This window comes from Narcine bancroftii, chromosome 6 (assembly GCF_036971445.1).
Source record: "Narcine bancroftii isolate sNarBan1 chromosome 6, sNarBan1.hap1, whole genome shotgun sequence".
NCBI classification, from domain to species: Eukaryota; Metazoa; Chordata; class Chondrichthyes; order Torpediniformes; family Narcinidae; genus Narcine; species Narcine bancroftii.
Window position 1 is genome coordinate 84,317,013 of NC_091474.1, and position 13,909 is coordinate 84,330,921.

Consider the following 13,909-nt stretch of genomic DNA (forward strand, 5'->3'; position numbering starts at 1 on the left):
ATTTATCATTCCTTCATTATTATTAGGTTGAAATTCTAGAAATCCTTACCGAACAGCATTATAGCAGAACTTTAACCATCCAGACAACATTGGTTTAAGATGCACTTCCTCAAGACTAATTAAGAAATGAATATGCTGGCCTGACCACCAATGCCCAATCATCAAAGTGGTTAAATAAAGGACATCAACAGGAAGTGAGGTCTTCAAAGAGCCTATTAAACATGCAAACCAAATTTTGCAAATATGGGTGCCATATTTTCCAAAAAACATGATATTTATCTCACAGTTTATGTAATCCTCTCTAATGATATACAACTGCAAAGTTCTGCATGCCATCTTTCCATACTTAAATTCTATTTCTGACTTCCTAGAAACTGCTAAAGCAATTAACACAAATTCAATTTGATAGCTATTTAATTTTAATTTTGGCCTTATAGCCAATAGGCTCCCTAAAGGTTTAACAGGCTCTCTGAAGACATCACTTCTTGGTAACCTCCAATAGATTTTATTGTATAAATGTTTTATTTTCTTGGCATTCACCAGTTTTACTTTTTCTCTTTTTTCTTTCTTTTTCACAGGTGGGGAGGGGAACGGGAGGTGAGAGGGTGGGAGGGTGGGTTGGCAGGGTGGGAGGATACATACCACATGTATAATTTTTCAAAAATAATTTCTGGAACTGAATGTAAAGTAACTATTATTGTGGTTTAAAATTGAAAAATAAAATTAAAAAAAAGGGTATCATCTCTCTCTTTCCCACTCTCTCTTCCTTCCCCCCACACCCTCCTCCCCTTGTTCTTTCTCGGCTGATCCAATCTTTCTTTCCCTCTCTATATTTCTGTTTCTATATTTTTCTGTGCAATTCCAATTCACAAAATTGCAGAACACCAATGAAAAGAAGATCAGGAGGCCGGATGTATTGTTGTGTTGAGGAACAACATGAGACCATGCAGCGAATTCAATGAAAAGATGAGAATTTTAAAATTGAGCTATTGATCAAATTTTCATTTATCACAACACAGTTCATGATTACATACTGTGTGCAAACTGGTTGAATATATTGACCAATATAAAAGCATATATGATATTTTAAGTCGATTTTCTTTTGTACAAAGCACCTTGAGATATTTTTCAAAGATATCCTTCATTCTTACACTGGAAAGCTTCCATTTATTTCATCAAACAAAACCAGAGATAATTTTCAGCCACAAAATCATTTCCTTAACCCTTTCAGCCATTTTTAACCTTTCATAATGTATACTCCAGACTGGGTCCATGGGTAAACTGGACTTAGTTGATTTGTTCATCACGGATACAACATTATATCTGGCCAGTCACAGTCCTATTCAGACCCTACATAGCCTGAGATACTCAAGCAACAATTTTGAATGTTCTTACCTTTACTTCCAGCATTATTCCTTGTTGTGGAAGCTTTGCAAAGACACACTTTACAGTATGAACACAAGTACGAACCAGCAGATGGTTGGTATAAAAACAGTTCTGGAAAACACTGACATGGAGTACATGCGTTTGTTGGTCATCCAGCAAAACCCGGACACAGAGTTCCTTAAATATTGGTGCAATAGTCGATTCCCACCTCCTTTTATTTTGGCCCAAAAACTGTGTGTTTTCTGTGTGACCCGTGTAAAAGACGACCCTCCCCCACCCCATTTTTGGCCCTGACCATCCACCCATTCCAGCTCCTGACACCCCAGCCACAGACTACCTCTGAGGCCCATCACCCGCACATCCAAATGCAGACTCCCCACCTGTTCCTGGCCATCTGATACCCTGATGCCTTGAATGACGCAGGTACTTACCACGGTCAAACATATAACCCGAGTAAAAGTCAAACCACCCCACCAAAATTTGATCCGAAAAACTGGTCCAAAAAAATTCAACCATGATAATATGAGCTTGTTGGTAATTCCGCAAAACCGAGACACAGAGTCCAAAGGGTTAATTGCAAAGCAAATTGTGCAAAAACTCTGAGGCACCAGGGTAAATCCCAAGCTACACTGTCCCACACTAACCAGCATTGGCTGACAAATAACCATCAATAACATGCAGACATTAGGCTCAATTATATTCGATCCATCAGGCAGCTTGCAGTTGGCTCCTACACATATGCAACGTGAGCTCAAACCTGCAACATCCCCTGAAAGGTGGGTCATACTGGCGGCATTCTCTCTGCAAGTCAGAGCAGGTGAAGGGTTGTGGCTGGGTCCCAGGAGGAGGAAACCAAGACCCTGCCCCAAGAACAGCCTCATGACATTGACAGCTCAGTCTTCTTTCTCAGTCCATATGGATGAGTGAATCCAGACACCATGATCACTATTTAAATTTTCTTTTAATTTTAGAGATTTGTGTGTTTGCATGTGCAGAGGATACTTTGATTCAGTAAGTGAAAACCTGCATTCATGTAAATATCAAGGGGGAACCTGAGGGGGAATTTATTCACATCGATAGTGGTGGAATGTGGAAAGAGCTGCCAGCTGAGGTAGTGAATACAGGTTCGTTTTTAACATTTAAGAAGAATTTGGACAGGTACATGGATGGGAGGGGTATGGAGGGTTATGAACTGGGTGCAGCTAAGTGGGACTAGACAGAATAACAGTTTGGTACAGACAAGAAGGGCTGAAAAGACTGTTTCTGTGCTGTTATGTTCCATGGTTCCATTTCCATGAAATTATAATCTGAGTGGGAAAACACAAAAACAGAGAAGCTGGACTCTTAAGCAAACAAGGAGAAACTGGAGGGACTCAGCGAGTGAGGCAGCATCTATCAAATCTCCCCTCATTCTTCTATGCATCAGGGAATAAAATTTGGCCTTTATACTGATCGAACCAGTGCGGTAGCTCCTGCATCTGTCCTTGTTGATAGGACCACAGCATGAATTAGAAACAACACCTCGCTGATGATCAACATAGCCCACTGCTCTGCCGGGCACAATTCACATGCTATCCACAAATTTGCCAATGACACCACAGTTGTTGGCAGAATCACAGACGGTAATGAGGAAGGGTAAAGGAGGGAGCTAGATCAGCTAGTTGAGGAGTGTCACACAACAACCAGGCCCTCAACGTGAGCAAAACCACGGAAATGATTGTGGACTTCAGGAGGAAATTAGGAAAAAACCAGTCCTCATTGAGGGAACAGCAGTGGAGAGGGTCAAGAACATCAACTCCTGGGTGTCAGCATCTTTGAGGATCTGTCCTGGAGTCTCCACATTGAAACAATCATGAAGAAGGCTCGCCAGAAGCTATACTTTGTAAGAGGTTGAGGAGATTCAGTATGCCACCAAAGACTCTTGAAAACCTCAGGTATAACATGGAGAGCATTCTGTCTAGTTGCATTACTGCCTGGTATAGAGGTGCCAATGCTCAGGACAGGAAAAAACTCCAGAGGGTTGTTAACTCACCCTGTGACATCACAGGCATCAGTCTTCACTCCATCAAGGACATCTACAAGAGGCAGTGTCTTAAGAAAGCAGCCTCTATCCTCAAGGACCCCCACCACCCAGGCCGTGCCCTCTTCACTCTGCTATCATTGGAGAAAATGTATAGGAGCCTGATGACAAGCACTCAGTGGCACAAGGACAGCTTCTTACCCTCTGCTATCAAATTCCTGAATGAACAATGAACCACAGGCACTACCTGACTTTACCATTTTCTTTTTCTTGCACTCTTTTAATTACTTTGAAATGTGGTTTCTCAAATTGTTTACACTGTGACGCTGCTGCAAAACAACAAATTTTGTGGCATGTTCATGACAATAAATTCTGATTCCTTCAGTTTCCTGGGAACCCACAGAAAAACGGCTACTGCAGCTAGCACATCAAGGCGATTGTAAAAAAACACTCCAATACAAAGGTGGAAATACACGACCAACATTTTGGTCGAGTCCTTCATCAAGGAATGAGAGAATGTCAGCAGGCGCCCAAACCAAAAGATGGGGGGAAAGGGGAGAGGGGGTTGGCAAAGGCAGGAGATGATAGGTGGAGAAGGGAGGGAGGGAATAGTAACAATCAGAGGAAGGAGGGTGGGTAAAGGGCGAAGGGAGGGGAGAACTAGAAAGACTGGAAAGAGGGAGAGGAAAGAAAAGGCAAATAAGTTTTGTAGAAAGCAGAAAAGTCAATGTTATTGTGTTTTTACTGCCTTGGTAACTTAAGTACCCAGGGACGCAAAAAGGCTGCAGCAAATATCAACCTCGACAAACCCATCACAGGCTCCAACCTCCTGTCCACTAAAGACATTTATGTGAGATGCTGCCGCAGGAAGGCAGCTAACATCACCAAGAACCACCCACCTGGTCCCAACCTCTTTTCTCTGCTACCTTCGGGCACAAAGTACTAAAGCTTGAAGTCCAGCAAGGAGGTTCAAAAACTGTTTTAATCCAACAACTTTCAGACTCTTGAACCTCCCCATACTTCCCTAATCCAAACCATAAACTAACCCAGAACCATCAAAAAATCCATTTGCACTTTTGAAAGTTTCCTTTTTTCTTGCATCAACTGCAACTGTGAATATTCATTGTCTATCCTTTTATATTTATCTCTTTTTCTAATATAGAATATACTATTTTAGTTTTATCTTATGTCCCTGTTTGGCTGGAGCAACTAAGAAATGTGGTACATCTGTACGTTGCATTTATCTCACAAAGATTAGCGTATACAGAGCCGTTGTCATACCCACACTCCTGTTCGGCTCCGAATCATGGGTTCTCTACCGGCATCACCTACAGCTCCTAGAACGCTTCCACCAACGTTGTCTCCACTCCATCCTCAACAGCGACTTCATCACCAACATCGAAGTACTCGAGATGGCAGAGGCCAACAGCATCGAATCCACGCTGCTGAAGATCCAACTGCGCTGGGTAGGTCATGTCTCCAGAATGGAGGACCATCGCCTTCCCAAGATCGTGTTATCTGGCGAGCTCGCCACTGGCCACCGAGACAGAGGTGCACCAAAGAAGAGGTACAAGGACTGCCTAAAGAAATCTCTTGGTGCCTGCCACATTGACCACCGCCAGTGGGCTGATATCGCCTCAAACCATGCATCTTGGCGCTTCACAGTTCGGCGGGCAGCAACCTCCTTGGAAGAAGACCGCAGAGCCCACCTCACTGACAAAAGACAAAGGAGGAAAAACCCAACACCCAACCCCAACCAACCAATTTTCCCTTGCAACCGCTGCAACCGTGTCTGCCTGTCCCGCATCGGACTTGTCAGCCATAAACGAGCCTGCAGCTGACGTGGACATTACCCCTCCATAAATCTTTGTCCGTGAAACCAAACCAAAGAAAGAAGATTTATCTTCATAAAAATAAACTTTCATTACGCATTTAACTAATCCCTGATAAGACTGTTGCAACTGCTAAACACACGCTGCACGAACATTAAAGAGGATGGTCTTTAGCAAAGAACCCGTGTCAACATTTCATTTCTTTCAACCCAGACCTTCTTCCTTCCAGCAGCCTTCACCTGACACCCCCTACACTTCCCAATCCACTCCGGCGCCACGGCGATCATGATGATCTTTCTTCTCCTTCCGGCCTCACGCATGCCCGTTAACTGCTTTTCTTGCTCCCGACCCAGCTTTTTTTTAAAAACTTTTTTATTTTTCACACTATGAACCATACTGACCAAAATACACACAAACATTTCCCTCTTGAATATACACAGTGTCATTTTCTCCCCTTTTTCCCCCCTCCCTTCCCTCCCTCCCTCACCCCCCTCCCCACCCACCCAACGCCCAACACACATGATACATTAAGCCCATTAAACAATGTCATCACACAATGAAAATAAACAAGAAATTTGAGTCTTCTACTTTTACATACTGGGTCAGTTCATTTCGTCTTCTTCTCCTTCTGTCAATTTAGGCGGTGGAGGTCCGCAGTAGGACTTCTCTATTGTGTTCCATGTACGGTTCCCAAATTTGTTCGAATACTGTGATGTTATTTCTTAAATTATATGTTATTTTTTACATTTATTCATTTCTATGTACCATTGCTGTATTCTCAGGTTATCTTCTAATTTCCAGGTTGACATAATACTTTTTTTTTTGCTACAGCTAAGGCTATCATAATAAATCCTTTTTGTGCTCCATCCAAATCGAGTCCAAGTTCTTTACTTCTTATATTACTTAGAAGAAAGATCTCTGGATTTTTTGGTATGTTGCTTTTTGTGATTTTATTTAATATCTGGTTTAGATCTTCCCAAAACTTTTCCACTTTCTCACATGCCCAAATTGCATGTACTGTTGTTCCCGTTTCCTTCTTACAGCGAAAACATGTCTGATACTGTTGGGCCCCAATTATTTAACTTTTTGGGCGTGGTGTATAGCCTGTGTAACAAATTATATTGTATCATATGTAACCTCATGTTTATTGTATTTCTCATAGTTCCAGAGCATAGCTTTTCCCATGTTTCATTCTTTATCTTTATGTTTAGATCTTGTTCCCATTTTTGTTTGGGTTTACAGCTTGTTTCCTCATTCTCTTGCAGTTTGATGTACATGTTTGTTATAAATCTTTCAATTATCATTGTGTCTGTAATCACATGTTCAAAATTCCTTCCTTCTGGTAACCTCAGTCTGCTTCCCAATTTGTCCTTCAAGTAGGTTTTCAATTGGTGGTATGCAAACATTGTACCGTGAGTTATACTATATTTGTCCTTCATTTGTTCAAAAGATAATAATTTATTTCCCGAAAAACAATTTTCTATTCTTTTGATCCCTTTTCTCTCCCATTCTCTGAAGGAAAGGTTATCTATTGTGAAAGGGATTAGTTGATTTTGCGTCAATATTAATTTTGGTAGTTCCACTTCAGTTAGATGTGTTTCTTGCACGAATGCTATATCAATTTTTTCTTTCTTCAGTAAATTTAACAGCCTCTTCCTTTTGATTTGGTTATGTATTCTGTTAATATTTATAGTCATATAGTTCAACATGGCTATTTCATACTTTGTTTACCTTTCCTTTCCGCTTCCTCCTCACCATCTTTCCTCCTTATCCATTTCTGTTTTTTTTTTTGAACGCACTGTAAGAAAACACTTCTAAAACATAAAATATTTCCTCTATTCCCACATCTAAAATTCCCTTTACCCCAAGTGATCCCCCCTCTCTGAGTTGCCCCTTGTCCCTTGTCGGGCAACCACATCTCCTCTCTCCATTTGGATTGCGAACCCGCTCGCAAGCGTCAACTGATTTCGCAGTGATTGTTATTCTAGCCCACCCAACCTCCCCCCAGAAAAGACTTTTATCTTCACTTATAACAAAGCTCATCCTCTTAATTCCCCCCTTACTTCCTTTCTTCCCTTCTTCCCCTTTTAAGTTCTTACTTATACTTTATTTTTCTTCTTTATATATAGTTTGTCATCATTCTTGTTCTTGTTACATCTCTTCATCTCTCTGTGTGTTTTGCAGGCGTTCTGCAAATTCTCATGCTTTCTCCGGATCCGAGAACAGTCTGCTTTGCTGCCCCAGAATAACTATTTTAAGCACCGCTGGATATCTGAACATAAATTTATAGCCTTTCTTCCATAGCATCGATTTTGCTGTGTTAAATTCCTTCCTCTTCTTCAGGAGTTCAAAACATGTCTGGGTAGAAAAAAATTTTTTGACCTTTGTATTCCAGTGGCTTTTTGTCTTCTCTTATTTTTTTCATTGCCTTCTCCAATATATTTTCTCTTGTCGTATATCTCAGGAATTTTACTGGAATGGATCTTGGTTTTTGTTGTGGCTGTGGTTTAGGGGCTAATGTTCTGTGTGCCCTTTCTATTTCCATTCAGTCCTGTAATTCTGGCATTCCTAGGACCCTGGGGATCCATTCTTTTATAAATTCTTTCATATTTTTGCCTTCTTCATCTTCCTTAAGGCCCATTATCTTTATATTGTTTCTCCTTTTATAGTTTTCCATTATATCCATCTTCTGAGCTAACAACTCCTGTGTTTCTTTAACTTTTTTATCAGATTCTTCCAATTTCCTTTTTAAGTCATCCACTTCCATTTCTACGGCTGTTTCTCGTTCTTCCACCTTGTCTACTCTTTTCCCTATTTCTGTCATGACCATCTCTAGTCTACTCACTTTTTCTTCTGTACCTTTTATTCTTCTTTTAATTTCATTAAATTCTCGTGTCTGCCATTCTTTTACTGCTTCCATATATTCTTCAAAAAATTTCCTATCTATGTACAGTCCATTCCCTTTATCTTCTATTTCTCTGTGCAGAGCTTGATGCTCTCCCTCCTCTTCCCCTGAGTCCACTCCAGGACCAGTGTTCTCTACGTCTCTTCCTTGTATCTGTCTCTCTTCTGACTTTCTTGTTGGTCTGTTTATCTCAGTTTGCTGGGTTTTATTTTTAATGGTGTCTTGATGTTGGTCCTCTTCCTCTGGGCTGGTCATCTGCTGTGTCTCTGATTTCCTTTTTTCATTCTCCTTCTCGTTCCCGTTATTTTCTGTATCTTCCCACTGGGAGCCCTGCTGTCGGGTCTTACTCAGCTGTTCAAGTTGTGGAGTTCCACTCCACAGCTGGTCCCCCCTCCTGTCAGTGTTGTCTTTGTCGTGTGCGGTTGCGCACCTCTGTTTGGTTCCGTGAGCCATCCTTGTAGTCCTGCGCTCAGTGGGTCATGACCCTTCGGGGTTTCCACTGACCTCAGGGAGTGGGCTCCTCTCTCCACAGTGGGTCCCTGCTTCTTCATGCAGGTAAGGCCTTCACCTTTCTCTTCCGATGTCTTTCCTTCTTCTTTTCTTCCTGTTGTTTTTGGCTTTTCTTTCTTTGGTGCCATTTCCTCCACACCTTTATTTTTTATTTGTTGTGGTTTGCTTTTTCCTTACTTTTTTCCTTCTTTTCTGGAGAGGGCTGGTATTCTCCTACCGGCCACTACTCCATCACGTGACTCCGATTGCTCCCGACCCATCAGCAGTGACCGGCCCATGCAAGGCATGTGTCAGTGTGTGGCCATGGTAAGACAATATTTAGAACAAATTGAGGTGTTCCAAACACTACAACTCTAGAAAGATATCAGCCCTGTGCAAATTTATCAGTAAAATACCAGACCCCAAATTACAGGGAAGGATTACACCAGCTACACTATGCTTGAATATACCAATTTAAGGCATAATTTGATTGGTCTTCAGATATTGAGATGAAGAAAAACTTCCCACTAGTTGTACGTAGCCAGGGAATATAGTCAGAGTTTGAGACAATTTTTTAAGTAATGAAATTATGAAATGCACCAACACAAGGTGGTTGACCTATTAAACTCTGTTCTGCAAATAGCAATACTGCTCATTAATTGCTCATTTTAAATCTGAGATTAAGATATTTTTGCTCACTGAAAATGCTGAGCAAGATGGAGATGGATTGATGAAGAATATCCTCATGTACCTTTTGTTCACTTATTTGTTCATATTTTGGAATCTGATCATCACTGGCAAGGCCAGCAGTTATTTCCCATTCCAAGTTGCCTTTCAGAGGCTGGTGAATAGCTTCAAGCCTTCAGGCTAAGATCAGAACAGTTGGGAGGCAGTTTTGGGAGTTAGACGCCATGAAAATGAAGCAACAGCAAAATACAGGTATGCCCTGTTTAATATCCATTTGGACAACGTACATGTCCATGGTTCCATAATTATTCAGTTACCATGAGCAAATCTGCATCAATTAAGAAAAAGCGATTGTATATTGTACACCCACACTGATCCCACTGCCCCACACTCTCACCACAGCCTTGTCAGTCCCCACACTGATCCCACTGTCCCGCTCTCTCCCCACAGCGTCGTGTCGGTACCCACATTGATCCCACTGCCCTGCTCTCTCCCCACAGCCTTGTGTAGGGATTCAGTCCCGATTGTTGGCGCTGGAACAGTGTTCCACTAACCACTACACTAACTGTGCCAGCATCAGAACTGATTTCAACCAATGAATGAAACCTTTGAATCTTGCAATTAAAACAAATGTTGGCTCGGTCAGATGGCTGGGCATAGGACCAACAAGATCCAGGGGCAAGGACAGTTCAGAGCTATACTCACTTTTAAAAATGTTAATTGTCAGTAAAATTTAAAAAAAATTTCAAGATAGTGTAACAAGGAGATCAGCCTGTATAAATATACGTGTTTCTGAGCACCAGGTGGGCTTCCTTAAGAGCCCTTTGTTCTTAACAGCTCTTTTGCTTGTATGAAAATGCCCATTTGCTTTGCAAAGTAAATAAATGTTGGTTGAATTGTTGATAGGGAGTCTGTTGCTTTATTCTGTTGCTTCACAGAATTTATTTTAATGGGGGCTTGAACAGAAGCATCGAAGTTAGGATTTCCAGGCTGGTAAACAGCTTTATCCTGCAGGCTGTGAGATCTAGGAACTTGCCCAATCAAACATAAATCAACCCAACAGATTTATATATATATATATTTATTTTAAATGATATCTTTATGTATATTTAAAATTATGTGCTGTGCATTGAGTGTGTATTGTGGTCTGTAGATGTCTGGTTCCATCTGTACAGTCATTTGATAATAAACTTGGACTTGTACAGCAGTGGTTGGGTATGAGTGCAAAAGACAGGCAGTGTTTCCTACTCATCGCTCGGTTTCCATTCCGTACACTGGTGAGAGCTCACTTAGTGTATTGTGAGTAGTTTTGGGCTCTCATTCAAGAAAAGATGTACTATTGGAGAGGATTCAAAGGAAGGTTACTGGGATGATTCCAGGAATTAAAGGGTTATCAATATGAGGAGTGTTTGACACCCCTTGGTCTGTATTTGTTGAAATTTAGGAGAATGATGGGGGATCTCATTGTCCATGCCTTTCAACATTCAAAATGTTTCTGGTCATTTCCCATGGTGGGAGAGGCCAGGAAAAGATGGCACAACTTCAGGATAGAAGGGCCACTACTTGAAACAGAAATGTGTAGGAATTTCTTCTGCCAGAGGGTGGTAAATCTGTGGAATTTGTTGCCACAGGCAGTTGTGGAAGCCGGGTCATTGGGAGTATTTAAGACTGAGATTGATAGATTCTTGATTAGCCAGGGCATCAAGGATTATGGGGAGAAGGCCAGGCAGTGAGGCTAAGTGGGAAAATGAATCAGCTCATGATTGAATGGTGGAGAAAGCTTGATGGGCTGAATAGCCTACTTCTGTCATGGTCTTATGGTCAGAGCAACTAACAGAAAAAATTCTCTCAAATTACTTTGTTAACATGTTCATTTGAGCTTGCACAGATAACATGCTGCTAACCAGATAATCTGAGTTAGGGGTGTAAACTGAGATAAACACTGGAGATAACACCCCGCTCCTTTTCAGATGCAGTCAATTAAATATTTACTTCCATCAGACAGATAGTCAGTTCAGAAGGTGGCCCATCTATAGTGTGGCTTGCCATCGATGTTTTACTGTGTGCCAGTCTAGGCTTTTGTGCCAACTCTTGGAGTAGGTATTAAATAAGGGGAAAGAGTTCTTCCTGCTTAGCAACAGCACACACGGTAGAGTGACGGGGCCAGTGCATATTAAATGCTATCCTCGATATCCCATCATGGAAAAGGTTAAACAGACAAGAGGGGAACATCCTGCAACAAATAGCACTCTCCCTGTTTCCAGAAAGTTGCAAAATTTTGGCATGCAGCGAAGTAACATTAAATGGACTATATATGTTAAAACAGTGGTATCTTAGCACCTATGGGAATTGGAAGAAAAGTGAATTTTTCGGATGGTTGAGATTGCAAGTTGCTCGATGGGTGAATTAATGGCGAGGTGCGCCAATTTTAGACATGTATTTTTTTACCTATTTATTTATTTTCTGTGATTTTATTTTTTGCTGGTTGCTTGAAGTGGCCAGTGGCTTGAATTCTGGAAAACAGGTGTTTTACTGCAATACGGTTTATAAATTTGGTTTAAAAAAGGCAATGATACTGGTGGAGGTGGGGGGAGGGGGGTCATTCCAGAGGGGATAGATTTGAAATCCAGGGACATTATATTTAACCTTGGTTTGGTCGTGCTTGGAATAAGTCTAGTCTCTGTATTGTAAAAAGGTGAGAAGGAGACCAGAAAAAGTGCAAAAAAAATATTAACGCTAGATTTGAGAAATTACACTCATCAGTAAAACTAAATAGACTGGGGTTCTGTGGCCTAAAAGGGAAACGACAGAGGGAGGTTCCTGATGGATGTGTTCAGATTCAGATTTCAAATTTATTGTCAGATACAACCCTTTTTCCTGCAGGCGAGGCAGAATTATCACTTATTGGTAGTGCAAAAAAGTTGTTGAGGAGTCTGATGGTGGAGGAGCAGCAGCTGTTCCTGAACCTGGTAGTGTGAGTCTTGCGGGACCTATACTTGTTCCCTGATTGCAGTAGCGAGAACTGACCATGAATCCTTGGTGATTGCTGTTCTCTGACGGCAGCGTTCCCTGTAGATGTTCTCGATGGTGGGAAGGGTTTTACTTTTGATGTCCTGGGCTGTGTCCACTACCTTTTGCAGGGATTTCTGCTCAGAGGTATTGGTGTCCCCACTCCAGACTGTGATGCAGCCAATCAGCACATTTTCCACCACACACCTGAAGAAATTTTGCAGTGTTTCCGATGTCACATCAAACCTCCGCAAACTCCCGAGGAAGGCACTAATGTGCTTTCCTAAAAATGCCATTTGTGTGTGACCCCCCCAAGAACTTAAATTTGTTCATTCTCTCCACCTCTGATCACCTGAAGAACAGAAGTCAATGCGATTGGAGACATTAAAGTGTAGTTCATTATACTGCAGAAAGGAATTGCTGTGGGACCTCTTTGTGCAGAAGCTACTGACAAATATCTATATTGAAATGAAGAGCAATGATGAAATATATGGGTATGTTGATCAGAAGAGATAAAAAGAAAAGATGAAGCTTGTGTGAAACATTAACAGCAGCATACATCAACTGAGCTGAATAATTTTACATTCTAATTTTCTTCTAGATTGCTGGCAAGGCCAGTATCTCTTGCTGCCCTGAGATGGCAGAAGCGACTTAATTCTATGCAAATAAAAACCTGCAATAATTATCAGTAAGTTGGCTGTTTCATCATGACATATCACTAGAAAACAGCACTATTCATTGACAATGACAAAAAAAAGAAACTACTGGAAGAATTCAGCGAGCCAAGAAAAATTTGTAGATAAATAGGTATGGTTGACATTTGGGGTCAAGACCCTGCACTCACAGATGTCACAAAGTCTCCCATGGAACAGGACCATGGAGTTTTGAGAGTTTATACTGGAACTGTTATTGCAAGTCAAATATCTACAGCTGATTTGTTATTTTATTGCTCTGTAATTATCCTGATGGATTTGCACTCCCTGGAACTAATCTGCGCAATTCCCCAGTTGCCATGTGCACACCATCCTGAACATCATAAAGATAAATATTGTTCCACAATTTCCATTCCATTCCTTCAGCTATTAATGGGAACTCTACTGCACTTAGACAAGGTTTATCTGGTGAAGATGGAAGTTTATTGCCTGCAGAATAGCATCTGCATTCTCTAAAATCATCCCCTGGCTGTGAAGTATTCGAGACGTCTGACGAGATGTTTGCAGCAAATTCAAACCTTGTTTTTCCCTTTAACTCTTCAAAGCCCATAGGAAGAAATAGGAGCAGTAAGTCAGTCATCCATCAACCACCTCCACCTTATCCATTTTTCTGCCCGACCCCGAAATCTCTCAATGTTCTGGATTTCCAAGCACCCATCAATCTCCACAGGAAATGTGCTCCCTTCTGCCAGTGAATAAAAAATCCATAAAGTTCAGCCCAAAGTGAGAAGTCCAGAGTGAGAACAAGACCTGATCCCTTTTTCAGATTCATAACTGCTCTCCATATAACTTTGAAAGACCGTGTGTTCACTTTATTATCCCACTGATGAGAAGCTGGATGGGCTGGGATGCTTTTTTCCCTGGAGCA

The 13,909-nt window shown here is 41.4% G+C and overlaps 1 long non-coding RNA gene across 1 annotated transcript in view; it reads right to left on the bottom strand.

Annotated features, from left to right (window-relative positions):
- Positions 1 to 1,433: 1,433 nt before the first annotated feature.
- LOC138737546 (uncharacterized) overlaps positions 1,434 to 13,909 on the bottom strand; it is a 127,610-nt gene continuing 115,134 nt past the window's right edge. The window contains exon 4 of the long non-coding RNA XR_011341011.1: positions 1,434 to 1,507. This is a non-coding gene — a long non-coding RNA (uncharacterized lncRNA). The remainder of the gene's footprint in view (positions 1,508 to 13,909) is intronic.